This window comes from Bufo bufo, chromosome 2 (genome assembly GCF_905171765.1).
Source record: "Bufo bufo chromosome 2, aBufBuf1.1, whole genome shotgun sequence".
Classification (NCBI taxonomy): Eukaryota; Metazoa; Chordata; class Amphibia; order Anura; family Bufonidae; genus Bufo; species Bufo bufo.
Genome location: NC_053390.1, coordinates 579,962,905 through 579,990,642, shown reverse-complemented (window position 1 = coordinate 579,990,642; position 27,738 = coordinate 579,962,905). Strand labels below are relative to the sequence as shown.

General features: G+C 42.9%; 19 non-coding genes across 19 annotated transcripts; 9 read left to right on the top strand and 10 right to left on the bottom strand.

Annotated features, from left to right (window-relative positions):
* Window positions 1–1,390: 1,390 nt before the first annotated feature.
* TRNAL-CAG lies at window positions 1,391–1,473 on the bottom strand. The gene has a single exon. It is a non-coding gene; the product is annotated as a tRNA-Leu (tRNA).
* Window positions 1,474–1,670: 197 nt separating this feature from the next.
* On the top strand, window positions 1,671–1,743 carry TRNAF-GAA. The gene has a single exon. It is a non-coding gene; the product is annotated as a tRNA-Phe (tRNA).
* Window positions 1,744–3,241: 1,498 nt separating this feature from the next.
* Window positions 3,242–3,324, bottom strand: TRNAL-CAG. Its single transcript has one exon. It is a non-coding gene; the product is annotated as a tRNA-Leu (tRNA).
* A 197-nt stretch (window positions 3,325–3,521) lies between these two features.
* On the top strand, window positions 3,522–3,594 carry TRNAF-GAA. The gene has a single exon. It is a non-coding gene; the product is annotated as a tRNA-Phe (tRNA).
* A 1,033-nt stretch (window positions 3,595–4,627) lies between these two features.
* Window positions 4,628–4,710, bottom strand: TRNAL-CAG. The gene has a single exon. It is a non-coding gene; the product is annotated as a tRNA-Leu (tRNA).
* Window positions 4,711–4,907: 197 nt separating this feature from the next.
* On the top strand, window positions 4,908–4,980 carry TRNAF-GAA. The gene has a single exon. It is a non-coding gene; the product is annotated as a tRNA-Phe (tRNA).
* Window positions 4,981–6,732: 1,752 nt separating this feature from the next.
* TRNAF-GAA lies at window positions 6,733–6,805 on the top strand. The gene has a single exon. It is a non-coding gene; the product is annotated as a tRNA-Phe (tRNA).
* A 1,498-nt stretch (window positions 6,806–8,303) lies between these two features.
* TRNAL-CAG lies at window positions 8,304–8,386 on the bottom strand. Its single transcript has one exon. It is a non-coding gene; the product is annotated as a tRNA-Leu (tRNA).
* A 197-nt stretch (window positions 8,387–8,583) lies between these two features.
* Window positions 8,584–8,656, top strand: TRNAF-GAA. Its single transcript has one exon. It is a non-coding gene; the product is annotated as a tRNA-Phe (tRNA).
* A 1,498-nt stretch (window positions 8,657–10,154) lies between these two features.
* On the bottom strand, window positions 10,155–10,237 carry TRNAL-CAG. The gene has a single exon. It is a non-coding gene; the product is annotated as a tRNA-Leu (tRNA).
* Window positions 10,238–10,434: 197 nt separating this feature from the next.
* Window positions 10,435–10,507, top strand: TRNAF-GAA. Its single transcript has one exon. It is a non-coding gene; the product is annotated as a tRNA-Phe (tRNA).
* Window positions 10,508–11,532: 1,025 nt separating this feature from the next.
* On the bottom strand, window positions 11,533–11,615 carry TRNAL-CAG. The gene has a single exon. It is a non-coding gene; the product is annotated as a tRNA-Leu (tRNA).
* A 197-nt stretch (window positions 11,616–11,812) lies between these two features.
* TRNAF-GAA lies at window positions 11,813–11,885 on the top strand. The gene has a single exon. It is a non-coding gene; the product is annotated as a tRNA-Phe (tRNA).
* A 1,498-nt stretch (window positions 11,886–13,383) lies between these two features.
* On the bottom strand, window positions 13,384–13,466 carry TRNAL-CAG. The gene has a single exon. It is a non-coding gene; the product is annotated as a tRNA-Leu (tRNA).
* Window positions 13,467–13,663: 197 nt separating this feature from the next.
* TRNAF-GAA lies at window positions 13,664–13,736 on the top strand. The gene has a single exon. It is a non-coding gene; the product is annotated as a tRNA-Phe (tRNA).
* A 1,033-nt stretch (window positions 13,737–14,769) lies between these two features.
* TRNAL-CAG lies at window positions 14,770–14,852 on the bottom strand. Its single transcript has one exon. It is a non-coding gene; the product is annotated as a tRNA-Leu (tRNA).
* A 197-nt stretch (window positions 14,853–15,049) lies between these two features.
* Window positions 15,050–15,122, top strand: TRNAF-GAA. The gene has a single exon. It is a non-coding gene; the product is annotated as a tRNA-Phe (tRNA).
* A 2,159-nt stretch (window positions 15,123–17,281) lies between these two features.
* On the bottom strand, window positions 17,282–17,354 carry TRNAF-GAA. Its single transcript has one exon. It is a non-coding gene; the product is annotated as a tRNA-Phe (tRNA).
* A 1,329-nt stretch (window positions 17,355–18,683) lies between these two features.
* TRNAF-GAA lies at window positions 18,684–18,756 on the bottom strand. Its single transcript has one exon. It is a non-coding gene; the product is annotated as a tRNA-Phe (tRNA).
* Between the last annotated feature and the right edge of the window lie 8,982 nt (window positions 18,757–27,738).

The window sequence follows — 27,738 nt, the reverse complement described above, 5'->3', positions numbered from 1 at the left end:
TAGTTCACAAAAGTGCTGATGTTCTTGAAAAAGGTTTAAAGAAAGGCTTTTCACATCAGGCAGTAGTAAGGAAAGGACAAAATGATACAGTGGGACTAAAAAATTCTGAAGATTTCTGAATTTCAGAGAAATCTTTTACTATACTTTTTGAACCTGAATTTCATCTTCTCCTGAGCAACCAGGAACAATTTGTTCTTCTGGTGGGTCAACAGTGGTCCCTTCAAATGGCACTTTGTCTCTTCATAACAACAAGTTATAGCTATAGATCAGGGATGACTGCGGATGTCAGCAGATAAATATGTCCCAGCTAAACTATATTGATGATTTTACGCGAGTAGGTCGAAAGGCTGATTTATGACTGGTCATACCGAGATAGCAATCTCCAAGGCGCTGCAGGCCCCTAGAAATGACATTTCCAGAGTCTGACTCTGATCTGATGCCAATAGGGTAGAAATGTCACTCTTTGCTTCAGAAGGAAACCTCCAAGTGTTCCAACACCAAAAAGCAGAGCATGGTTTCTCCATAACTGTCAACACTGACAGAGAATCTGACTGGAGGGTTTCACTAGAGATTACTGACAGTCAATCCAGAAAAATCCTTGCTCCCGTGACATTTCACCAGTGCTAACGACAACCTCCTCCTGGAACTTTTAGGATACGTTCAGGAGTTTGGAATTTTGCGAGTCTTGCCAGCTAAGGTAATTTACCAGAAAGGCTAGGCATTGCACTGTAATGACCAGGATTTTAGACAGTGGATTTTTCAACTTGTTGCAATTTTAGAAACCCTTTGTTATCACAGGTTTGATGATCTTTGGAAGAAAAGAAGCCTCTTTGAGAGAATCTCTGTAATCCAAATTTGGCTTCCTACATTGTCAAGCTTTAAAACATCCTAGAAAGATCTGATGCCAATAGGGTAGAAATGTCACTCTTTGCTTCAGAAGGAAACCTCCAAGTGTTCCAACACCAAAAAGCAGAGCATGGTTTCTCCATAACTGTCAACACTGACAGAGAATCTGACTGGAGGGTTTCACTAGAGATTACTGACAGTCAATCCAGAAAAATCCTTGCTCCCGTGACATTTCACCAGTGCTAACGACAACCTCCTCCTGGAACTTTTAGGATACGTTCAGGAGTTTGGAATTTTGCGAGTCTTGCCAGCTAAGGTAATTTACCAGAAAGGCTAGGCATTGCACTGTAATGACCAGGATTTTAGACAGTGGATTCTTCGACTTGTTGCAATTTTAGAAACCCTTTGTTATCACAGGTTTGATGATCTTTGGAAGAAAAGAAGCCTCTTTGAGAGAATCTCTGTAATCCAAATTTGGCTTCCTACATTGTCAAGCTTTAAAACATCCTAGAAAGAAAAAAAGCTAAAGCAACACAATGACTGCTGTCAGAAGTGGGATTTGAACCCACGCCTCCAGAGGAGACTGCGACCTGAACGCAGCGCCTTAGACCGCTCGGCCATCCTGACAACCCTGTGTGCTTAGCATGTGCCTCTCCGGAAGCGGAACATAGCAGTTTTTAAATGTAAGTGGGAACAGTTCCCAAATGAAAACCCATTCCCATCATATCATTACTAGAAGTTGGCATCAGGGTGAAAAGCATAGCATGGGCATTTAACATTGTTGTAATAGCTCTTTCCAGGCCTGTCTAGTGCTGGAGGAGCTGGCCGAAATAGCTCAGTTGGGAGAGCGTTAGACTGAAGATCTAAAGGTCCCTGGTTCGATCCCGGGTTTCGGCAGATAGAAATTGACTTTTAGCCGGCTATTTCTGAAAATATTTCATGAATGGATGTAATTATTCAAATTCTTGTGTTCTTACCAAATCCGCATTAGGTATTTGCAATTTCTAGTTCACAAAAGTGCTGATGTTCTTGAAAAAGGTTTAAAGAAAGGCTTTTCACATCAGGCAGTAGTAAGGAAAGGACAAAATGATACAGTGGGACTAAAAAATTCTGAAGATTTCTGAATTTCAGAGAAATCTTTTACTATACTTTTTGAACCTGAATTTCATCTTCTCCTGAGCAACCAGGTACAATTTGTTCTTCTGGTGGGTCAACAGTGGTCCCTTCAAATGGCACTTTGTCTCTTCATAACAACAAGTAATAGCTATAGATCAGGGATGACTGCGGATGTCAGCAGATAAATATGTCCCAGCTAAACTATATTGATGATTTTACGCGAGTAGGTCGAAAGGCTGATTTATGACTGGTCATACCGAGATAGCAATCTCCAAGGCGCTGCAGGCCCCTAGAAATGACATTTCCAGAGTCTGACTCTGATCTGATGCCAATAGGGTAGAAATGTCACTCTTTGCTTCAGAAGGAAACCTCCAAGTGTTCCAACACCAAAAAGCAGAGCATGGTTTCTCCATAACTGTCAACACTGACAGAGAATCTGACTGGAGGGTTTCACTAGAGATTACTGACAGTCAATCCAGAAAAATCCTTGCTCCCGTGACATTTCACCAGTGCTAACGACAACCTCCTCCTGGAACTTTTAGGATACGTTCAGGAGTTTGGAATTTTGCGAGTCTTGCCAGCTAAGGTAATTTACCAGAAAGGCTAGGCATTGCACTGTAATGACCAGGATTTTAGACAGTGGATTCTTCGACTTGTTGCAATTTTAGAAACCCTTTGTTATCACAGGTTTGATGATCTTTGGAAGAAAAGAAGCCTCTTTGAGAGAATCTCTGTAATCCAAATTTGGCTTCCTACATTGTCAAGCTTTAAAACATCCTAGAAAGATCTGATGCCAATAGGGTAGAAATGTCACTCTTTGCTTCAGAAGGAAACCTCCAAGTGTTCCAACACCAAAAAGCAGAGCATGGTTTCTCCATAACTGTCAACACTGACAGAGAATCTGACTGGAGGGTTTCACTAGAGATTACTGACAGTCAATCCAGAAAAATCCTTGCTCCCGTGACATTTCACCAGTGCTAACGACAACCTCCTCCTGGAACTTTTAGGATACGTTCAGGAGTTTGGAATTTTGCGAGTCTTGCCAGCTAAGGTAATTTACCAGAAAGGCTAGGCATTGCACTGTAATGACCAGGATTTTAGACAGTGGATTCTTCGACTTGTTGCAATTTTAGAAACCCTTTGTTATCACAGGTTTGATGATCTTTGGAAGAAAAGAAGCCTCTTTGAGAGAATCTCTGTAATCCAAATTTGGCTTCCTACATTGTCAAGCTTTAAAACATCCTAGAAAGAAAAAAAGCTAAAGCAACACAATGACTGCTGTCAGAAGTGGGATTTGAACCCACGCCTCCAGAGGAGACTGCGACCTGAACGCAGCGCCTTAGACCGCTTGGCCATCCTGACAACCCTGTGTGCTTAGCATGTGCCTCTCCGGAAGCGGAACATAGCAGTTTTTAAATGTAAGTGGGAACAGTTCCCAAATGAAAACCCATTCCCATCATATCATTACTAGAAGTTGGCATCAGGGTGAAAAGCATAGCATGGGCATTTAACATTGTTGTAATAGCTCTTTCCAGGGCTGTCTAGTGCTGGTGGAGCTGGCCGAAATAGCTCAGTTGGGAGAGCGTTAGACTGAAGATCTAAAGGTCCCTGGTTCGATCCCGGGTTTCGGCAGATAGAAATTGACTTTTAGCCGGCTATTTCTGAAAATATTTCATGAATGGATGTAATTATTCAAATTCTTGTGTTCTTACCAAATCCGCATTAGGTATTTGCAATTTCTAGTTCACAAAAGTGCTGATGTTCTTGAAAAAGGTTTAAAGAAAGGCTTTTCACATCAGGCAGTAGTAAGGAAAGGACAAAATGATACAGTGGGACTAAAAAATTCTGAAGATTTCTGAATTTCAGAGAAATCTTTTACTATACTTTTTGAACCTGAATTTCATCTTCTCCTGAGCAACCAGGTACAATTTGTTCTTCTGGTGGGTCAACAGTGGTCCCTTCAAATGGCACTTTGTCTCTTCATAACAACAAGTAATAGCTATAGATCAGGGATGACTGCGGATGTCAGCAGATAAATATGTCCCAGCTAAACTATATTGATGATTTTACGCGAGTAGGTCGAAAGGCTGATTTATGACTGGTCATACCGAGATAGCAATCTCCAAGGCGCTGCAGGCCCCTAGAAATGACATTTCCAGAGTCTGACTCTGATCTGATGCCAATAGGGTAGAAATGTCACTCTTTGCTTCAGAAGGAAACCTCCAAGTGTTCCAACACCAAAAAGCAGAGCATGGTTTCTCCATAACTGTCAACACTGACAGAGAATCTGACTGGAGGGTTTCACTAGAGATTACTGACAGTCAATCCAGAAAAATCCTTGCTCCCGTGACATTTCACCAGTGCTAACGACAACCTCCTCCTGGAACTTTTAGGATACGTTCAGGAGTTTGGAATTTTGCGAGTCTTGCCAGCTAAGGTAATTTACCAGAAAGGCTAGGCATTGCACTGTAATGACCAGGATTTTAGACAGTGGATTCTTCGACTTGTTGCAATTTTAGAAACCCTTTGTTATCACAGGTTTGATGATCTTTGGAAGAAAAGAAGCCTCTTTGAGAGAATCTCTGTAATCCAAATTTGGCTTCCTACATTGTCAAGCTTTAAAACATCCTAGAAAGAAAAAAAGCTAAAGCAACACAATCACTGCTGTCAGAAGTGGGATTCGAACCAACGCCTCCAGAGGAGACTGCGACCTGAACGCAGCGCCTTAGACCGCTCGGCCATCCTGACAACCCTGTGTGCTTAGCATGTGCCTCTCCGGAAGCGGAACATAGCAGTTTTTAAATGTAAGTGGGAACAGTTCCCAAATGAAAACCCATTCCCATCATATCATTACTAGAAGTTGGCATCAGGGTGAAAAGCATAGCATGGGCATTTAACATTGTTGTAATAGCTCTTTCCAGGCCTGTCTAGTGCTGGTGGAGCTGGCCGAAATAGCTCAGTTGGGAGAGCGTTAGACTGAAGATCTAAAGGTACCTGGTTCGATCCCAGGTTTCGGCAGATAGAAATTGACTTTTAGCCGGCTATTTCTGAAAATATTTCATGAATGGATGTAATTATTTAAATTCTTGTGTTCTTACCAAATCCGCATTAGGTATTTGCAATTTCTAGTTCACAAAAGTGCTGATGTTCTTGAAAAAGGTTTAAAGAAAGGCTTTTCACATCAGGCAGTAGTAAGGAAAGGACAAAATGATACAGTGGGACTAAAAAATTCTGAAGATTTCTGAATTTCAGAGAAATCTTTTACTATACTTTTTGAACCTGAATTTCATCTTCTCCTGAGCAACCAGGTACAATTTGTTCTTCTGGTGGGTCAACAGTGGTCCCTTCAAATGGCACTTTGTCTCTTCATAACAACAAGTAATAGCTATAGATCAGGGATGACTGCGGATGTCAGCAGATAAATATGTCCCAGCTAAACTATATTGATGATTTTACGCGAGTAGGTCGAAAGGCTGATTTATGACTGGTCATACCGAGATAGCAATCTCCAAGGCGCTGCAGGCCCCTAGAAATGACATTTCCAGAGTCTGACTCTGATCTGATGCCAATAGGGTAGAAATGTCACTCTTTGCTTCAGAAGGAAACCTCCAAGTGTTCCAACACCAAAAAGCAGAGCATGGTTTCTCCATAACTGTCAACACTGACAGAGAATCTGACTGGAGGGTTTCACTAGAGATTACTGACAGTCAATCCAGAAAAATCCTTGCTCCCGTGACATTTCACCAGTGCTAACGACAACCTCCTCCTGGAACTTTTAGGATACGTTCAGGAGTTTGGAATTTTGCGAGTCTTGCCAGCTAAGGTAATTTACCAGAAAGGCTAGGCATTGCACTGTAATGACCAGGATTTTAGACAGTGGATTCTTCAACTTGTTGCAATTTTAGAAACCCTTTGTTATCACAGGTTTGATGATCTTTGGAAGAAAAGAAGCCTCTTTGAGAGAATCTCTGTAATCCAAATTTGGCTTCCTACATTGTCAAGCTTTAAAACATCCTAGAAAGATCTGATGCCACTAGGGTAGAAATGTCACTCTTTGCTTCAGAAGGAAACCTCCAAGTGTTCCAACACCAAAAAGCAGAGCATGGTTTCTCCATAACTGTCAACACTGACAGAGAATCTGACTGGAGGGTTTCACTAGAGATTACTGACAGTCAATCCAGAAAAATCCTTGCTCCCGTGACATTTCACCAGTGCTAACGACAACCTCCTCCTGGAACTTTTAGGATACGTTCAGGAGTTTGGAATTTTGCGAGTCTTGCCAGCTAAGGTAATTTACCAGAAAGGCTAGGCATTGCACTGTAATGACCAGGATTTTAGACAGTGGATTCTTCGACTTGTTGCAATTTTAGAAACCCTTTGTTATCACAGGTTTGATGATCTTTGGAAGAAAAGAAGCCTCTTTGAGAGAATCTCTGTAATCCAAATTTGGCTTCCTACATTGTCAAGCTTTAAAACATCCTAGAAAGAAAAAAAGCTAAAGCAACACAATGACTGCTGTCAGAAGTGGGATTTGAACCCACGCCTCCAGAGGAGACCGCTCGGCCATCCTGACAACCCTGTGTGCTTAGCATGTGCCTCTCCGGAAGCGGAACATAGCAGTTTTTAAATGTAAGTGGGAACAGTTCCCAAATGAAAACCCATTCCCATCATATCATTACTAGAAGTTGGCATCAGGGTGAAAAGCATAGCATGGGCATTTAACATTGTTGTAATAGCTCTTTCCAGGCCTGTCTAGTGCTGGTGGAGCTGGCCGAAATAGCTCAGTTGGGAGAGCGTTAGACTGAAGATCTAAAGGTCCCTGGTTCGATCCCGGGTTTCGGCAGATAGAAATTGACTTTTAGCCGGCTATTTCTGAAAATATTTCATGAATGGATGTAATTATTCAAATTCTTGTGTTCTTACCAAATCCGCATTAGGTATTTGCAATTTCTAGTTCACAAAAGTGCTGATGTTCTTGAAAAAGGTTTAAAGAAAGGCTTTTCACATCAGGCAGTAGTAAGGAAAGGACAAAATGATACAGTGGGACTAAAAAATTCTGAAGATTTCTGAATTTCAGAGAAATCTTTTACTATACTTTTTGAACCTGAATTTCATCTTCTCCTGAGCAACCAGGTACAATTTGTTCTTCTGGTGGGTCAACAGTGGTCCCTTCAAATGGCACTTTGTCTCTTCATAACAACAAGTTATAGCTATAGATCAGGGATGACTGCGGATGTCAGCAGATAAATATGTCCCAGCTAAACTATATTGATGATTTTACGCGAGTAGGTCGAAAGGCTGATTTATGACTGGTCATACCGAGATAGCAATCTCCAAGGCGCTGCAGGCCCCTAGAAATGACATTTCCAGAGTCTGACTCTGATCTGATGCCAATAGGGTAGAAATGTCACTCTTTGCTTCAGAAGGAAACCTCCAAGTGTTCCAACACCAAAAAGCAGAGCATGGTTTCTCCATAACTGTCAACACTGACAGAGAATCTGACTGGAGGGTTTCACTAGAGATTACTGACAGTCAATCCAGAAAAATCCTTGCTCCCGTGACATTTCACCAGTGCTAACGACAACCTCCTCCTGGAACTTTTAGGATACGTTCAGGAGTTTGGAATTTTGCGAGTCTTGCCAGCTAAGGTAATTTACCAGAAAGGCTAGGCATTGCACTGTAATGACCAGGATTTTAGACAGTGGATTTTTCAACTTGTTGCAATTTTAGAAACCCTTTGTTATCACAGGTTTGATGATCTTTGGAAGAAAAGAAGCCTCTTTGAGAGAATCTCTGTAATCCAAATTTGGCTTCCTACATTGTCAAGCTTTAAAACATCCTAGAAAGATCTGATGCCAATAGGGTAGAAATGTCACTCTTTGCTTCAGAAGGAAACCTCCAAGTGTTCCAACACCAAAAAGCAGAGCATGGTTTCTCCATAACTGTCAACACTGACAGAGAATCTGACTGGAGGGTTTCACTAGAGATTACTGACAGTCAATCCAGAAAAATCCTTGCTCCCGTGACATTTCACCAGTGCTAACGACAACCTCCTCCTGGAACTTTTAGGATACGTTCAGGAGTTTGGAATTTTGCGAGTCTTGCCAGCTAAGGTAATTTACCAGAAAGGCTAGGCATTGCACTGTAATGACCAGGATTTTAGACAGTGGATTCTTCGACTTGTTGCAATTTTAGAAACCCTTTGTTATCACAGGTTTGATGATCTTTGGAAGAAAAGAAGCCTCTTTGAGAGAATCTCTGTAATCCAAATTTGGCTTCCTACATTGTCAAGCTTTAAAACATCCTAGAAAGAAAAAAAGCTAAAGCAACACAATGACTGCTGTCAGAAGTGGGATTTGAACCCACGCCTCCAGAGGAGACTGCGACCTGAACGCAGCGCCTTAGACCGCTCGGCCATCCTGACAACCCTGTGTGCTTAGCATGTGCCTCTCCGGAAGCGGAACATAGCAGTTTTTAAATGTAAGTGGGAACAGTTCCCAAATGAAAACCCATTCCCATCATATCATTACTAGAAGTTGGCATCAGGGTGAAAAGCATAGCATGGGCATTTAACATTGTTGTAATAGCTCTTTCCAGGCCTGTCTAGTGCTGGTGGAGTTGGCCGAAATAGCTCAGTTGGGAGAGCGTTAGACTGAAGATCTAAAGGTCCCTGGTTCGATCCCGGGTTTCGGCAGATAGAAATTGACTTTTAGCCGGCTATTTCTGAAAATATTTCATGAATGGATGTAATTATTCAAATTCTTGTGTTCTTACCAAATCCGCATTAGGTATTTGCAATTTCTAGTTCACAAAAGTGCTGATGTTCTTGAAAAAGGTTTAAAGAAAGGCTTTTCACATCAGGCAGTAGTAAGGAAAGGACAAAATGATACAGTGGGACTAAAAAATTCAGAAGATTTCTGAATTTCAGAGAAATCTTTTACTATACTTTTTGAACCTGAATTTCATCTTCTCCTGAGCAACCAGGTACAATTTGTTCTTCTGGTGGGTCAACAGTGGTCCCTTCAAATGGCACTTTGTCTCTTCATAACAACAAGTAATAGCTATAGATCAGGGATGACTGCGGATGTCAGCAGATAAATATGTCCCAGCTAAACTATATTGATGATTTTACGCGAGTAGGTCGAAAGGCTGATTTATGACTGGTCATACCGAGATAGCAATCTCCAAGGCGCTGCAGGCCCCTAGAAATGACATTTCCAGAGTCTGACTCTGATCTGATGCCAATAGGGTAGAAATGTCACTCTTTGCTTCAGAAGGAAACCTCCAAGTGTTCCAACACCAAAAAGCAGAGCATGGTTTCTCCATAACTGTCAACACTGACAGAGAATCTGACTGGAGGGTTTCACTAGAGATTACTGACAGTCAATCCAGAAAAATCCTTGCTCCCGTGACATTTCACCAGTGCTAACGACAACCTCCTCCTGGAACTTTTAGGATACGTTCAGGAGTTTGGAATTTTGCGAGTCTTGCCAGCTAAGGTAATTTACCAGAAAGGCTAGGCATTGCACTGTAATGACCAGGATTTTAGACAGTGGATTCTTCAACTTGTTGCAATTTTAGAAACCCTTTGTTATCACAGGTTTGATGATCTTTGGAAGAAAAGAAGCCTCTTTGAGAGAATCTCTGTAATCCAAATTTGGCTTCCTACATTGTCAAGCTTTAAAATATCCTAGAAAGATCTGATGCCAATAGGGTAGAAATGTCACTCTTTGCTTCAGAAGGAAACCTCCAAGTGTTCCAACACCAAAAAGCAGAGCATGGTTTCTCCATAACTGTCAACACTGACAGAGAATCTGACTGGAGGGTTTCACTAGAGATTACTGACAGTCAATCCAGAAAAATCCTTGCTCCCGTGACATTTCACCAGTGCTAACGACAACCTCCTCCTGGAACTTTTAGGATACGTTCAGGAGTTTGGAATTTTGCGAGTCTTGCCAGCTAAGGTAATTTACCAGAAAGGCTAGGCATTGCACTGTAATGACCAGGATTTTAGACAGTGGATTCTTCGACTTGTTGCAATTTTAGAAACCCTTTGTTATCACAGGTTTGATGATCTTTGGAAGAAAAGAAGCCTCTTTGAGAGAATCTCTGTAATCCAAATTTGGCTTCCTACATTGTCAAGCTTTAAAACATCCTAGAAAGAAAAAAAGCTAAAGCAACACAATGACTGCTGTCAGAAGTGGGATTCGAACCCACGCCTCCAGAGGAGACTGCGACCTGAACGCAGCGCCTTAGACCGCTCGGCCATCCTGACAACCCTGTGTGCTTAGCATGTGCCTCTCCGGAAGCGGAACATAGCAGTTTTTAAATGTAAGTGGGAACAGTTCCCAAATGAAAACCCATTCCCATCATATCATTACTAGAAGTTGGCATCAGGGTGAAAAGCATAGCATGGGCATTTAACATTTTTGTAATAGCTCTTTCCAGGCCTGTCTAGTGCTGGTGGAGCTGGCCGAAATAGCTCAGTTGGGAGAGCGTTAGACTGAAGATCTAAAGGTCCCTGGTTCGATCCCGGGTTTCGGCAGATAGAAATTGACTTTTAGCCGGCTATTTCTGAAAATATTTCATGAATGGATGTAATTATTCAAATTCTTGTGTTCTTACCAAATCCGCATTAGGTATTTGCAATTTCTAGTTCACAAAAGTGCTGATGTTCTTGAAAAAGGTTTAAAGAAAGGCTTTTCACATCAGGCAGTAGTAAGGAAAGGACAAAATGATACAGTGGGACTAAAAAATTCTGACAATTTCTGAGAAATCTTTTACTATACTTTTTGAACCTGAATTTCATCTTCTCCTGAGCAACCAGGTACAATTTGTTCTTCTGGTGGGTCAACAGTGGTCCCTTCAAATGGCACTTTGTCTCTTCATAACAACAAGTAATAGCTATAGATCAGGGATGACTGCGGATGTCAGCAGATAAATATTTCCCAGCTAAACTATATTGATGATTTTACGCGAGTAGGTCGAAAGGCTGATTTATGACTGGTCATACCGAGATAGCAATCTCCAAGGCGCTGCAGGCCCCTAGAAATGACATTTCCAGAGTCTGACTCTGATCTGATGCCAATAGGGTAGAAATGTCACTCTTTGCTTCAGAAGGAAACCTCCAAGTGTTCCAACACCAAAAAGCAGAGCATGGTTTCTCCATAACTGTCAACACTGACAGAGAATCTGACTGGAGGGTTTCACTAGAGATTACTGACAGTCAATCCAGAAAAATCCTTGCTCCCGTGACATTTCACCAGTGCTAACGACAACCTCCTCCTGGAACTTTTAGGATACGTTCAGGAGTTTGGAATTTTGCGAGTCTTGCCAGCTAAGGTAATTTACCAGAAAGGCTAGGCATTGCACTGTAATGACCAGGATTTTAGACAGTGGATTCTTCAACTTGTTGCAATTTTAGAAACCCTTTGTTATCACAGGTTTGATGATCTTTGGAAGAAAAGAAGCCTCTTTGAGAGAATCTCTGTAATCCAAATTTGGCTTCCTACATTGTCAAGCTTTAAAACATCCTAGAAAGAAAAAAAGCTAAAGCAACACAATGACTGCAGTCAGAAGTGGGATTCGAACCCACGTCTCCAGAGGAGACTGCGACCTGAACACAGCGCCTTAGACCGCTCGGCCATCCTGACAACCCTGTGTGCTTAGCATGTGCCTCTCCGGAAGCGGAACATAGCAGTTTTTAAATGTAAGTGGAAACAGTTCCGAAATGAAAACCCATTCCCATCATATCATTACTAGAAGTTGGCATCAGGGTGAAAAGCATAGCATGGGCATTTAACATTGTTGTAATAGCTCTTTCCAGGCCTGTCTAGTGCTGGAGGAGCTGGCCGAAATAGCTCAGTTGGGAGAGCGTTAGACTGAAGATCTAAAGGTCCCTGGTTCGATCCCGGGTTTCGGCAGATAGAAATTGACTTTTAGCCGGCTATTTCTGAAAATATTTCATGAATGGATGTAATTATTCAAATTCTTGTGTTCTTACCAAATCCGCATTAGGTATTTGCAATTTCTAGTTCACAAAAGTGCTGATGTTCTTGAAAAAGGTTTAAAGAAAGGCTTTTCACATCAGGCAGTAGTAAGGAAAGGACAAAATGATACAGTGGGACTAAAAAATTCTGAAGATTTCTGAATTTCAGAGAAATCTTTTACTATACTTTTTGAACCTGAATTTCATCTTCTCCTGAGCAACCAGGTACAATTTGTTCTTCTGGTGGGTCAACAGTGGTCCCTTCAAATGGCACTTTGTCTCTTCATAACAACAAGTAATAGCTATAGATCAGGGATGACTGCGGATGTCAGCAGATAAATATGTCCCAGCTAAACTATATTGATGATTTTACGCGAGTAGGTCGAAAGGCTGATTTATGACTGGTCATACCGAGATAGCAATCTCCAAGGCGCTGCAGGCTCCTAGAAATGACATTTCCAGAGTCTGACTCTGATCTGATGCCAATAGGGTAGAAATGTCACTCTTTGCTTCAGAAGGAAACCTCCAAGTGTTCCAACACCAAAAAGCAGAGCATGGTTTCTCCATAACTGTCAACACTGACAGAGAATCTGACTGGAGGGTTTCACTAGAGATTACTGACAGTCAATCCAGAAAAATCCTTGCTCCCGTGACATTTCACCAGTGCTAACGACAACCTCCTCCTGGAACTTTTAGGATACGTTCAGGAGTTTGGAATTTTGCGAGTCTTGCCAGCTAAGGTAATTTACCAGAAAGGCTAGGCATTGCACTGTAATGACCAGGATTTTAGACAGTGGATTCTTCGACTTGTTGCAATTTTAGAAACCCTTTGTTATCACAGGTTTGATGATCTTTGGAAGAAAAGAAGCCTCTTTGAGAGAATCTCTGTAATCCAAATTTGGCTTCCTACATTGTCAAGCTTTAAAACATCCTAGAAAGATCTGATGCCAATAGGGTAGAAATGTCACTCTTTGCTTCAGAAGGAAACCTCCAAGTGTTCCAACACCAAAAAGCAGAGCATGGTTTCTCCATAACTGTCAACACTGACAGAGAATCTGACTGGAGGGTTTCACTAGAGATTACTGACAGTCAATCCAGAAAAATCCTTGCTCCCGTGACATTTCACCAGTGCTAACGACAACCTCCTCCTGGAACTTTTAGGATACGTTCAGGAGTTTGGAATTTTGCGAGTCTTGCCAGCTAAGGTAATTTACCAGAAAGGCTAGGCATTGCACTGTAATGACCAGGATTTTAGACAGTGGATTCTTCGACTTGTTGCAATTTTAGAAACCCTTTGTTATCACAGGTTTGATGATCTTTGGAAGAAAAGAAGCCTCTTTGAGAGAATCTCTGTAATCCAAATTTGGCTTCCTACATTGTCAAGCTTTAAAACATCCTAGAAAGAAAAAAAGCTAAAGCAACACAATGACTGCTGTCAGAAGTGGGATTTGAACCCACGCCTCCAGAGGAGACTGCGACCTGAACGCAGCGCCTTAGACCGCTCGGCCATCCTGACAACCCTGTGTGCTTAGCATGTGCCTCTCCGGAAGCGGAACATAGCAGTTTTTAAATGTAAGTGGGAACAGTTCCCAAATGAAAACCCATTCCCATCATATCATTACTAGAAGTTGGCATCAGGGTGAAAAGCATAGCATGGGCATTTAACATTTTTGTAATAGCTCTTTCCAGGCCTGTCTAGTGCTGGTGGAGCTGGCCGAAATAGCTCAGTTGGGAGAGCGTTAGACTGAAGATCTAAAGGTCCCTGGTTCGATCCCGGGTTTCGGCAGATAGAAATTGACTTTTAGCCGGCTATTTCTGAAAATATTTCATGAATGGATGTAATTATTCAAATTCTTGTGTTCTTACCAAATCCGCATTAGGTATTTGCAATTTCTAGTTCACAAAAGTGCTGATGTTCTTGAAAAAGGTTTAAAGAAAGGCTTTTCACATCAGGCAGTAGTAAGGAAAGGACAAAATGATACAGTGGGACTAAAAAATTCTGACGATTTCTGAATTTCTGAGAAATCTTTTACTATACTTTTTGAACCTGAATTTCATCTTCTCCTGAGCAACCAGGTACAATTTGTTCTTCTGGTGGGTCAACAGTGGTCCCTTCAAATGGCACTTTGTCTCTTCATAACAACAAGTAATAGCTATAGATCAGGGATGACTGCGGATGTCAGCAGATAAATATGTCCCAGCTAAACTATATTGATGATTTTACGCGAGTAGGTCGAAAGGCTGATTTATGACTGGTCATACCCAGATAGCAATCTCCAAGGCGCTGCAGGCCCCTAGAAATGACATTTCCAGAGTCTGACTCTGATCTGATGCCAATAGGGTAGAAATGTCACTCTTTGCTTCAGAAGGAAACCTCCAAGTGTTCCAACACCAAAAAGCAGAGCATGGTTTCTCCATAACTGTCAACACTGACAGAGAATCTGACTGGAGGGTTTCACTAGAGATTACTGACAGTCAATCCAGAAAAATCCTTGCTCCCGTGACATTTCACCAGTGCTAACGACAACCTCCTCCTGGAACTTTTAGGATACGTTCAGGAGTTTGGAATTTTGCGAGTCTTGCCAGCTAAGGTAATTTACCAGAAAGGCTAGGCATTGCACTGTAATGACCAGGATTTTAGACAGTGGATTCTTCGACTTGTTGCAATTTTAGAAACCCTTTGTTATCACAGGTTTGATGATCTTTGGAAGAAAAGAAGCCTCTTTGAGAGAATCTCTGTAATCCAAATTTGGCTTCCTACATTGTCAAGCTTTAAAACATCCTAGAAAGAAAAAAAGCTAAAGCAACACAATGACTGCTGTCAGAAGTGGGATTCGAACCCACGCCTCCAGAGGAGACTGCGACCTGAACGCAGCGCCTTAGACCGCTCGGCCATCCTGACAACCCTGTGTGCTTAGCATGTGCCTCTCCGGAAGCGGAACATAGCAGTTTTTAAATGTAAGTGGAAACAGTTCCCAAATGAAAACCCATTCCCATCATATCATTACTAGAAGTTGGCATCAGGGTGAAAAGCATAGCATGGGCATTTAACATTGTTGTAATAGCTCTTTCCAGGCCTGTCTAGTGCTGGAGGAGCTGGCCGAAATAGCTCAGTTGGGAGAGCGTTAGACTGAAGATCTAAAGGTCCCTGGTTCGATCCCGGGTTTCGGCAGATAGAAATTGACTTTTAGCCGGCTATTTCTGAAAATATTTCATGAATGGATGTAATTATTCAAATTCTTGTGTTCTTACCAAATCCGCATTAGGTATTTGCAATTTCTAGTTCACAAAAGTGCTGATGTTCTTGAAAAAGGTTTAAAGAAAGGCTTTTCACATCAGGCAGTAGTAAGGAAAGGACAAAATGATACAGTGGGACTAAAAAATTCTGAAGATTTCTGAATTTCAGAGAAATCTTTTACTATACTTTTTGAACCTGAATTTCATCTTCTCCTGAGCAACCAGGTACAATTTGTTCTTCTGGTGGGTCAACAGTGGTCCCTTCAAATGGCACTTTGTCTCTTCATAACAACAAGTAATAGCTATAGATCAGGGATGACTGCGGATGTCAGCAGATAAATATGTCCCAGCTAAACTATATTGATGATTTTACGCGAGTAGGTCGAAAGGCTGATTTATGACTGGTCATACCCAGATAGCAATCTCCAAGGCGCTGCAGGCCCCTAGAAATGACATTTCCAGAGTCTGACTCTGATCTGATGCCAATAGGGTAGAAATGTCACTCTTTCCTTCAGAAGGAAACCTCCAAGTGTTCCAACACCAAAAAGCAGAGCATGGTTTCTCCATAACTGTCAACACTGACAGGGAATCTGACTGGAGGGTTTCACTAGAGATTACTGAAAGTCAATCCAGAAAAATCCTTGCTCCCGTGACATTTCACCAGTGCTAACGACAACCTCCTCCTGGAACTTTTAGGATACGTTCAGGAGTTTGGAATTTTGCGGGTCTTGCCAGCTAAGGTAATTTACCAGAAAGGCTAGGCATTGCAGTGTAATGACCAGGATTTTAGACAGTGTCAGCACACTGTATGGATTCTTCGACTTGTTGCAATTTTAGAAACCCTTTGTTATCACAGGTTTGATGATCTTTGGAAGAAAAGAAGCCTCTTTGAGAGAATCTCTGTAATCCAAATTTGGCTTCCTACATTGTCAAGCTTTAAAACATCCTAGAAAGAAAAAAAGCTAAAGCAACACAATGACTGCTGTCAAAAGTGGGCTTTAAACCCATGCCTCCAGAGGAGACTGCGCCCTGAACGCAGCGCCTTAGACCGCTCGGCCATCCTGACAACCCCGTGGGCTTAGCATGTTTTAAAGCTTGACAATGTAGGAAGCCAAATTTGGATTACAGAGATTCTCTCAAAGAGGCTTCTTTTCTTCCAAAGATCATCAAACCTGTGATAACAAAGGGTTTCTAAAATTGCAACAAGTCGAAGAATCCATACAGTGTGCTGACACTGTCCAAAATCCTGGTCATTACAGTGCAATGCCTAGCCTTTCTGGTAAATTACCTTAGCTGGCAAGACTCGCAAAATTCCAAACTCCTGAACGTATCCTAAAAGTTCCAGGAGGAGGTTGTTGTTAGCACTGGTGAAATGTCACGGGAGCAAGGATTTTTTCTGGATTGACTGTCAGTAATCTCTAGTGAAACCCTCCAGTCAGATTCTCTGTCAGTGTTGACAGTTATGGAGAAACCATGCTCTGCTTTTTGGTGTTGGAACACTTGGAGGTTTCCTTCTGAAGCAAAGAGTGACATTTCTACCCTATTGGCATCAGATCAGAGTCAGACTCTGGAAATGTCATTTCTAGGGGCCTGCAGCGCCTTGGAGATTGCTATCTGGATATGACGAGTCATAAATCAGCCTTTCGACCTACTCCCGTAAAATTATCAATATAGTTTAGCTGGGACATATTTATCTGCTGACATCCGCAGTCATCCCTGATCTATAGCTATTACTTGTTGTTATGAAGAGAAAAAGTGCCATTTGAAGGGACCACTGTTGACCCACCAGAAGAACAAATTATACCTGGTTGCTCAGAAGAAGATGAAATTCAGGTTCAAAAAGTATAGTAAAAGTTTTTTCTGAAATTCAGAAATCTTCTGAATTTTTTAGTCCCACTGTATCATTTTGTCCTTTCCTTACTACTGCCTGATGTGAAAAGCCTTTCTTTAAATTTTTTTCAAGAACATCAGCACTTTTGTGAACTAGAAATTGCAATTACCTAATGCGGATTTTGTAAGAACACAAGAATTTGAATAATTACATCCATTCATGAAATATTTTCAGAAATAGCCGGCTAAAAGTCAATTTCTATCTGCTGAATCCTAGGATCGAACCAGGGACCTTTAGATCTTCAGTCTAATGCTCTCCCAACTGAGCTATTTCGGCCAGCTCCTTCTGCCCTAGACAGGCCTGGAAAGAGCTATTACAGCAATGTTAAATGCCCATGCTATGCTTTTCACCCTGATGCCAACTTCTAGTAATGATATGATGGGAATGGGTTTTCATTTGGGAACTGTTCCCACTTACATTTAAAAACTGCTATGTTCCGCTTCCGTAGAAGAACATGGAAAGCAAACAGGGTTGTCAGTATGGCCGAGCGGTCTAAGGCGCTGCATTCAGTCACAGTCTCCTCTGGAGGCGTGGGTTTGAATCCCACTTCTGACAGCAGTCATTGTGTTGTTTTAGCTTTTTTTTCTTTCTAGGATGTTTTAAAGCTTGACAATGTAGGAAGCCAAATTTGGATTACAGAGATTCTCTCAAAGAGGCTTATTTTCTTCCAAAGATCATCAAACCTGTTATAACAAAGGGTTTCTAAAATTGCAACAAGTCGAAGAATCCATACAGTGTGCTGACACTGTCTAAAATCCTGGTCATTACAGTGCAATGCCTAGCCTTTCTGGTAAATTACTTTAGCTGGCAAGACTCGCAAAATTACAAACTCCTGAACGTATCCTAAAAGTTCCAGGAGGAGATTGTTATTAGCACTGGTGAAATGTCACGGGAGCAAGGATTTTTTCTGGATTGACTGTCAGTAATCTCTAGTGAAACCCTCCAGTCAGATTCTCTGTCAGTGTTGACAGTTATGGAGAAACCATGCTCTGCTTTTTGGTGTTGGAACACTTGGAGGTTTCCTTCTGAAGCAAAAAGTGACATTTCTACCCTATTGGCATCAGATCAGAGTCAGACTCTGGAAATGTCATTTCTAGGGGCCTGCAGCGCCTTGGAGATTGCTATCTGGATATGACGAGTCATAAATCAGCCTTTCGACCTACTCGCGTAAAATCATCAATATAGTTTAGCTGGGACATATTTATCTGCTGACATCCGCAGTCATCCCTGATCTATAGCTATTACTTGTTGTTATGAAGAGAAAAAGTGCCATTTGAAGGGACCACTGTTGACCAACCAGAAGAACAAATTATACCTGGTTGCTCAGAAGAAGATGAAATTCAGGTTCAAAAAGTATAGTAAAAGTTTTTTCTGAAATTCAGAAATCTTCTGAATTTTTTAGTCCCACTGTATCATTTTGTCCTTTCCTTACTACTGCCTGATGTGAAAAGCCTTTCTTTAAACCTTTTTCAAGAACATCAGCACTTTTGTGAACTAGAAATTGCAAATACATAATGCAGATTTGGTAAGAACACAAGAATTTTAATAATAACATCCATTCATGAAATATTTTCAGAAATAGCCGGCTAAAAGTCAATTTCTATCTGCCGAAACCCGGGATCGAACCAGGGACCTTTAGATCTTCAGTCTAACGCTCTCCCAACTGAGCTATTTCGGTCAGCTCCTCCAGCCCTAGACAGGCCTGGAAAGAGCTATTACAGCAATGTTAAATGCCCATGCTATGCTTTTCACCCTGATGCCAACTTCTAGTAATGATATGATGGGAATGGGTTTTCATTTGGGAACTGTTCCCACTTACATTTAAAAACTGCTATGTTCCGCTTCCATAGAAGAACATGCAAAGCACACAGGGTTGTGAGTATGGCCGAGCGGTCTAAGGCGCTGCGTTCGGTCACAGTCTCCTCTGGAGGCGTGGGTTTGAATCCCACTTCTGACAGCAGTCATTGTGTTGCTTTAGCTTTTTTTCTTTCTAGGATGTTTTAAAGCTTGACAATGTAGGAAGCCAAATTTGGATTACAGAAATACTCTCAAAGAGGCCTCTTTTCTTTCAAAGATCATCAAACCTGTGATAACAAAGGGTTTCTAAAATTGCAACAAGTCGTAGAATCCATACAGTGTGCTGACACTGTCTAAAATCCTGGTCATTACAATGTAATGCCTAGCCTTTCTGGTAAATTACCTTAGCTGGCAAGACTCGCAAAATTCCAAACTCCTGAACGTATCCTTAAATTTCCAAGAGGAGGTTGTCGTCAGCACTGGTGAAATGTCACGGGAGCAAGGATTTTTCTGGATTGACTATCAGTAATCCCTAGTGAAACCCTCTAGTTAGATTCTCCCCAGCAAGACTTTGCTATGCCTCTCTGCTGCACAAGGCGCACACATATGCGGGAATTCTCTTTAATTTCAAGGGCCAGTATAGAAGATTTTCTATCTTCTGCCGCTCTTATCACATGTACCTGTGGCTATATAGCCTGGCTCAGCTCACCGTGCAATACGGTTCAAGGCTTTTTGTCACCTGTTTCTGTCTACCTTTGCAGTACCCCCCAGAAAAGTCCATGACTCTGTGAGGGAGGTAATTGCGACAATGACAGTTTCGTTGTAATCTGCGCCCCAATTTAGACCTAAGAGAAATCCAACAGAAGCCCAGAGAGTCCTCCATCCTGTCCCTAATGCCGAGATCTTTCTCTTGTGTATTCCTAATCAGTAGAGAGAGGGGGAAAAACCCACAAAATATTAGAAAATCTGCACAGCCCTCTGCCCTACTCTGCCTATGTGGACAGTTATTGAGAAACCATGCTCTGCTTTTTGATGTTGGAACACTTGGAGGTTTCCTTCTGAAGCAAAGAGTGACATTTTTACCCTATTGGCATCTTAGTCAGACTCTGGAAATGTCATTTCTAGAGGCCTGCAGCGCCTTGGAGATTGCTATCTGGGTATGATCAGTCATAATTCACCCTTTCGACCTACTCGCTCAAAATCATCAATATAGTTTAGCTGGGACATATTTATCTGCTGACATCCGCAGTCATCCCTGATCTATAGCTATTACTTGTTGTTATGAAGAGACAAAGTGCCATTTGAAGCGACCACTATTGAGCCACTAGAAGAACAAATTGTACCTGGTTGCTCAGGAGTAGAGATGGCATTGTGCAGACCCATGACACATCCATCAGTTGGGACAGGACAGCCAATTGAGACGTTTCAGCACATGGACACACCCCGTACCCTAGAAAAAACCCTGATCTGGCCATCGTTTCCATTCAGTCTTTTGCCAGTGTAGGGAGAGGTTGCTATGTGGAGTAGGGACAGACTGTTAGGGACACCAAACACTAGCTAATAGGGCCACACCAGTCCTTTTAAGGACTGGTATAGGTGTGCTATCGATAGGTGTTACATACAGAGGGGTGTGATATATTTATAATATACTTTCTAACATAGAACATATATTATAGTGCATTTGTATTGTGCAGCAGTTGTGTGCGGTTCTGCTGCGATACTGCACTGTACAGAGGGACAAACGCTATTGGAATAACTAATTGCAACTGGTGTGATATACCAGTTGCCCCTCAAAAAAACTGATTGAGGCAGGGGTGTGATATACCTATAATATAATTTCTATATAGTGCATTTGGATTGTGCTGCAGTTGTGTGCGGTTATGCTGAGATACCACAGCTATACAGAGGGACAAACGCTATTGGAACAACTAATTGCAACTGTTGTGATATACCAGTTGCCCCTCAAAAAAAACTGATTGAGGCAGGGGTGTGATATACCTATAATATACTTTCTATAAAGTGCATTTATATTGTGCAGCAGTTGTGTGCAGTTCTGGTGTGATATACCTGTTGCCTCCCAAAAAACTGATTAATTGGTTTGATATACCTGCTTACAGTAAATAATCATTAAGGGGTTCTATATACCTGCTTCCACAAATACTGCTCTTCTATAGGGACTTTGTCAAAGGGTCATTTTGAAAATTCCGTAGGGATGGTAGAGGTCGGGCAGGTGCACCAGGCCAGAGCCCAAGTTGGGAGTTGGAGAAGGTGCGTGCGATTACGTCAAAGGACGCACCAGAGTTGGTCGAGTGACTCACTCAGCCTTCCGCTTCTGCACCCTCCTCATCCTCTGTATCTGCACCCTCCTCACTCTCTGCTGTGTGCACCCCAAAAGACACCAACACCACCACCACCACCATAGCCCCTCCACTCGAGTTAGAGGAATTATTTTCCCATCCATTCCCAGACCATACCGATGCGCAGCCCAGCGGTCTGACGACAATACCCAGATCAGCCCAAGGACAGAGGCCCTGCTGTTGCTGCCTACTCCAAGATCTCTAATGTCAGTGGTGGTGAATGTGATGATGATGATGTGTCGATGGATGTCACGTGGGTGCCCACAAGAGAGGAAGAGGAGAGGAGTTCAGAGGGAGAGACAGCAGCAGATAGGGGGCAGAAATAGGAGAAGCAGGCAGAACTCGCAGTGCACAGGAGGCAAAAAGCAGACTGCAAATGTATCTGGAGCGAGCCATTCACCATGCACGGTCACATCTGGTGCTCCCAGGACGTCGGCACATGGCTCTGCAGTGTGGGCTTTTTTTAACGTTTCAGCTGCTGACAATAGTGTTGCCATCTGCAGCCTGTGCTGTCAACACATGAGTCGTGGTAAGCCCAACACTCACCTAGGGACGACCGCCTTAAGAAGGCACCTGGCGTCCCATGACCGAGCCCAGTGGGAGCAACGCCGTCAGAACCCACAAAGCCACACTCCCGGCGCTCCACGTACTGCCTCTTCTCCTTTTCCTCTCTCCTCTCATTTTTCCTCCACTCCACCTTCCACCATGCCGTCGTCGCGTTTATCTGGCAGAAGGCAGGCTTCCGTGGCCCAAATGTTCAAACGTAAAAAGTTGATGACGCCGGATAACCCTCTTGCCCAACGGCTGACCGCTGGCTTGTCGTAACTGCTAGCCCACCAAATATTGCCATATAAGCTGGTGGACTCTGAGGCCTTTAGAAAATTTGTGGCCATTGGCACACCGCAATGGAAGGTCCTTGGAAGGAAATATTTCTCCCAGAAGGGTATCCCAGAGCTATATAGACATGTTCAGCAGCAAGTGAATGTATTTCTGGCACACAGTGTCGGTGCCAAGATACATCTGACTACAGACAAGTGGTCTAGCAAACACGGGCAGGGAAGGTACATAACTTTTACTGCACACTGGGTGAACCTTCTGACGGCTGTCAAGCATGCAACCCGTTGCACCCATGTGGATTTGGTGTTACCGCCACGGATTGCATGCAGGCCTGCCTCTTCTTCTCCTCCTACTCCATCCTCCATCTCCTCCTCCATTTCCACTGCTACCGCCTCTTCCGCTGTGCCCACCCAAGCTCCCCAGAACCTATTCGACGTGTCAGTTGAGACATTGCCATGCTGTGCTGCGGCTGTTGTGCCTGGAAGCCAAGAGCCACACTGGTCCTGCACTCCATTCAGCTTTGCGGTCACAGGCTGATCAGTGGCTAACCCCGCTCAATTTGACAGTTGTTAAAGTGGTGTGCAACGTTACCAATCTGCTGAGTGGAAACAGGGCAAAATTACACACGTGCCGTGCATAGCACACGTCCTGAACTTAGTTGTGCAGCGATTCGCTGCTAAATACCCCGGGGTCTAGGACGTCTTGCGGCAGGCCAGGAAAATTTCAGGAGATTTTAGAAGATCTTACACGGCCATGGCTCGCCTTGCTGATGTTCAGCGGCGACACCACTTGCCTGTCAGACGTCTGATTTGTGACTGCCTGATGCGCTGGAACTCCGACTTGTATATGCTTGATAGGCTGCTCCAGCAGAAACGTGCAGTTAACGACTACCTATATGAACTCTGAGGTAGGACAGGTTCTGGAGAGCTTGTTTTTTATTCTCCGCGCCAGTGGCTGCTCATGCGCGACGCATGCAGACTTCTGTGGACATTTGATGAGATCACCAAACTGGTTAGTCGCAGCCAGGGCGCCATCAGTGACATCGTACCTTACGCCTTCTTTCTGGAGCATGCATTGCGTCGTGTCATTGATCAAGTCGTCGAGGAGCAGGAGCAGAAAGATGAGGAAGTCGCAATGCTGGATGAATTCCCAAGGGGGGCTACTCCATCTGAGACAAGTCAACAGGAGTGTGAAGAGGAGTCAGAGGAGGATGGTGCCGAAGCAGAGGAGGAGCAAGAATAGCATGCTTTAAACTTTTCTGGGATCCCTGGTGTTGTCCGTGGCTGGGGGGAGGAGACCGAGGACGACATTATCCTGGACGATGAGCAGGAGCCAGGCCACTCCAGCGCTTCCATTTTAGTGCAAATGGGGGCCTTCATGCTCCAGTATTTGAAGAGTGACCCCTGTATGAAGGCAAGGACCAGTACTGGGTGGCAACGTATTTAGACCCCCGGTACAAACACAAAATGGCGGCCGTGTTACCACCATCACAGAGGGCTGTCAAAATGAAAAACTTCCAGGCCTTGCTTTGAGAAATGCTGCATTCTGCTTTTGCGGGCGCTGGCAGAGGAATTTCCACTCACAGAGAAACAGTTGCGAGTACCAATCCTACAGAGCAAGCAAGAAGAGGGCAGTTTGAAGATGTGTTGGTCACTTCGGATATGAATTCTTGCAGCCAACCCATCAACAGCTGCCCTCCGGATACAGCCTCACGGAACGCCTAGACCGACAGGTGTCCGACTACATCGGGTTCACGGCCGATGTGGACGCTCTGAGAAGCGAGGAACCCCTGGACTACTGGGTGTGCAAGCTTTACCTGTAGCCAGAGCTGGCACAGTTTGCCATGGAACTGTTGGCTTGCCCAACGTCCAGTGTCCTGTTCCGCGTAGCAGGGGGGATCGTGACCGATAAGCGCACTCGCCTAGCTCATGACAGTGTGGACTACCTCACATTTCTAAAAATTAATGAGGCATAGATCTCGGAGGAATTCAACACCTGTGACGACCATGTGTAATTAAATTTTCTCATGCCAGCCCACAAACATCCGCCACCACCCAGAACAAATATTGGTCCCTGTCTTAGGTAAATACAGCGGCATAAAAGGCCATTTCTGTCCGTTAAATGCCTAATGTTTTGGGCCTCGGAGGAATTCAACACCTGTAACGACCACGTATTTCAACTATTTTCATTAGGGTTTTTTTCAAGATGGGGGATTTTGATAGCCATGTTTTTAATCCAATTTTATATTTTTAGTTCTTTTAAACATATGTATTTGACCTTTATTTGTACTGGCCTTCAGTAAAATTGATATCCATTGACCATCTAATAGACCTCCAGCCACATACTTACTTGTTCTTTTATGTACGCTGAATGCATAATTTTTGGGGCCTGTAGTACACTGGCCTGCTGGAAACTTGATATCCAATGACCGTGTAATCTACCTCCAGCCACTTACCGTATTTTTCGCTTTATAAGACGCACTTTTTTACCCCCAAAAGAGGGGGGGGGAAATCGCAGTGGGCCTTATAAAACGATGGTTGACTTTTTTTTACAGGGCTGACACTGATATATTGCCGGCCCCTATGCTGCACAGCGTGGCCGTCGATACATCAGTTATAGTGTGGGGAGGGAGGAGGGGCTGGAGTCAACTCACAGCGGGGCCCGGTGCAGTCACTGTATTACACTGGGCCCCGCGCACAAAAATCTCTTTGTATGTAAAGTCTTTCTTTAATCCTGAATCAATCGCTCTCCTATTGATAAACTAGCCTAATCGCCTGCATCAGTACTCACTATGAATGAAGCATGTGGTTCTGCCGGCGCATGACTTCATCCTGCTCCTGCTTCATTAATGAAGTGGGAGGAGTGTGACTGACTGAGTGACGTCAGTCACACATTGGTCGGACCGCACGCTGCATTCATAGTGAGCACGGATGCCGGCGATTAGGCTAGTTTATCAAAAGGCGAGCGATTGATTCAGGATTAAAGAAAGACTTTACATACAAAGAATAAAGTACTGTAATGCTGTGAAACATAGGGCCATGAGGGGGACCAGCATAAGATGCTATATGTGTGTCATCCACGAATATAGCATCTTATGCTAGCCCCCCTCATGGCCCTATGTGTCACAGCACACATGTCCCATAACAGTGCATCATCCACAGATCCTCCCCATAACAGTGCGTCATCCACAGATTTCCCCCCCATAACAGTGTGTCATCCACAGATTTCCCCCCCATAACAGTGCGTCATCCACAGAGCCCCATAAGTGTCATCCACAGAGCCCCCATAACAGTGTCATCCACAGATCCCCCATAACAGTGTGTCATCCACAGATCCCCCATAACAGTGTGTCATCCACAGATCCCCCATAACAGTGTGTCATCCACAGATCCCCCATAACAGTGCATCATCCACAGATCCCTCATAACAGTGCGTCATCCACAGATCCCCCATAACAGTGCGTCATCCACAGAGCCCCATAACAGTGTCATCCACAGATCCCCCATAACAGTGTCATCACCAGAACACTAGTTCAAAATCCACCAAAAGCACACCTTTAGGTTCAAAATATTTTTTTCTTATTTTCCTCCTCAAAAACCTAGGTGCATCTTATAATCAGGTGCGTCTTATAAAGCGAAAAATACGGTACTTAATTGTTCTTTTATGTACGCTGAATGCATAATTTTTGGGGCCTGTAGTACACTGGCCTGCTGGAAAATTGATATCCAATGACCGTGTAATCTACCTTCAGCTACTTACTTAATTGTTCTTTTATGTACGCTGAATGTATAATTTTTGGGACCTGCAGTACATTGGCATGCTGGAAAATTGATATCCAATGACCGTGTAATCTACCTCCAGCCACATACTTACTTGTTCTTTTATGTCCGCTGAATGCATAATTTTTGGGGCCTGTAGTACACTGGCCGGCTAGAAAATTGATAGCCAATGACCGTGTAATCTACCTACATCTACATACTTACTTGTTCTTTTATGTACGCTGAATGAATAATTGTTGCGGGCGGCCTTGGAGGAATTCAACACCAGTGACGACCACATGTTATCGAATTTCAACTATTATCATAAGGATTTTTTTCAAGAGGGGGGATTTCGTTAGCCATGTTTTTAATCCAATTTTATATTTTTAGTTCTTTTAAACATAAGTATTTGACCTGTATTTGTACTGGCCTGTAGTAAAATTTATATCCAAAATGTCTGTATACTAATGCCAGAAGCCTGACTAATAAAACTGGGGAGCTGGAATTAGTGATGTATGAGGAGGACTATGACATAGTGGGAATAACTGAGACATGGCCGGATGATAGCTATGACTGGGCAGTTAATGTACAAGGTTACAGTCTGTTTAGAAAGGATCGTCAAAACCGGAGAGGGGGAGGGGTTTGCCTTTATGTAAAGTCTTGTCTAAAGCCCACACTCCGTGAAGATATAAGTGAGGGACATGAACATGTGGAGTCACTGTGGGTAGAGATATATGGAGCTAAAAAGAACAATAAATTACTAATAGGAGTTTACTATAAACCACCTAATATACCAGAGTCCACAGAAAATCTACTACTAAACGAGATAGACGAGGCGGCAAATCATAATGAGGTGGTTATTATGGGGGGACTTCAACTACCCAGATATAGACTGGGAAACTGAAACTTGTATATCTCATAAGGGGAACAGGTTCTTGGCAATAACCAAAGACAATTACCTCTCTCAACTGGTTCAGGACCCGACTAGAGGGACGGCCATACTTGACTTAGTATTAACCAATAGGCCTGACAGAACAACAGACGTGCAGGTTGGTGGACACCTGGGAAATAGTGACCATAAAGTAATAACCTTCCAATTATCATTCAAAAGAGCGTTTCTACAAGGAGGAACAAAAATACCAAACTTCAAAAAAGCTAAATTTAGCCAACTAAGAGAGGCCATAGGCCTAACTAACTGGGACAAAGTCCTCAAAAAAAAAAATACAGCCACAAAATTGGATATCTTTAAAAACATCCTAAAATCTTATTGTGAGAGGTACATACCGTATGGGAATAAAAGGTTAAGGAACAAAAAGAAACCAATGTGGATAAATAAAACTGTAAAGAAAGCAATAAATGACAAAAAGAAAGCATATAAATCACTAAAACAGGAGGGTAGCACGGAAGCACTGAAAAACTATAAGGAAAAAAATAGAACATGTAAAAAACAAATAAAATCGGCCAAACTAGAGACCGAGAGATTAATTGCCAAAGAGTAAAACTAACCCTAAAATGTTCTTCAATTATATAAATGTTAAAAAGTATAAATCTGAAGGTGTCGGCCCTTTAAAGAGTAATGAGGGGGGAGTCGCAGAGAGCGATGAGGAGAAAGCAAAGCTGTTAAATATTTTTTTCTCCAATGTATTCACTGAGGAAAATAAACTGTCAGATGACATGCAGAATGTAAAAATAAATTCCCCATTAAAAGTGTCCTGTCTGACCAAGGAAGAAGTACATCAGCGACTTAAAAAGATTAAAATAGACAAATCGCCAGGACCAGATGGAATACACCCCCGTATCCTAAGGGAATTAAGTAATGTCATAGCCAGACCCTTATTTCTAATATTTGCGGACTCTATACTGACAGGGAATGTTCCACAGGATTGGCGCATGGCAAATGTGGTGCCAATA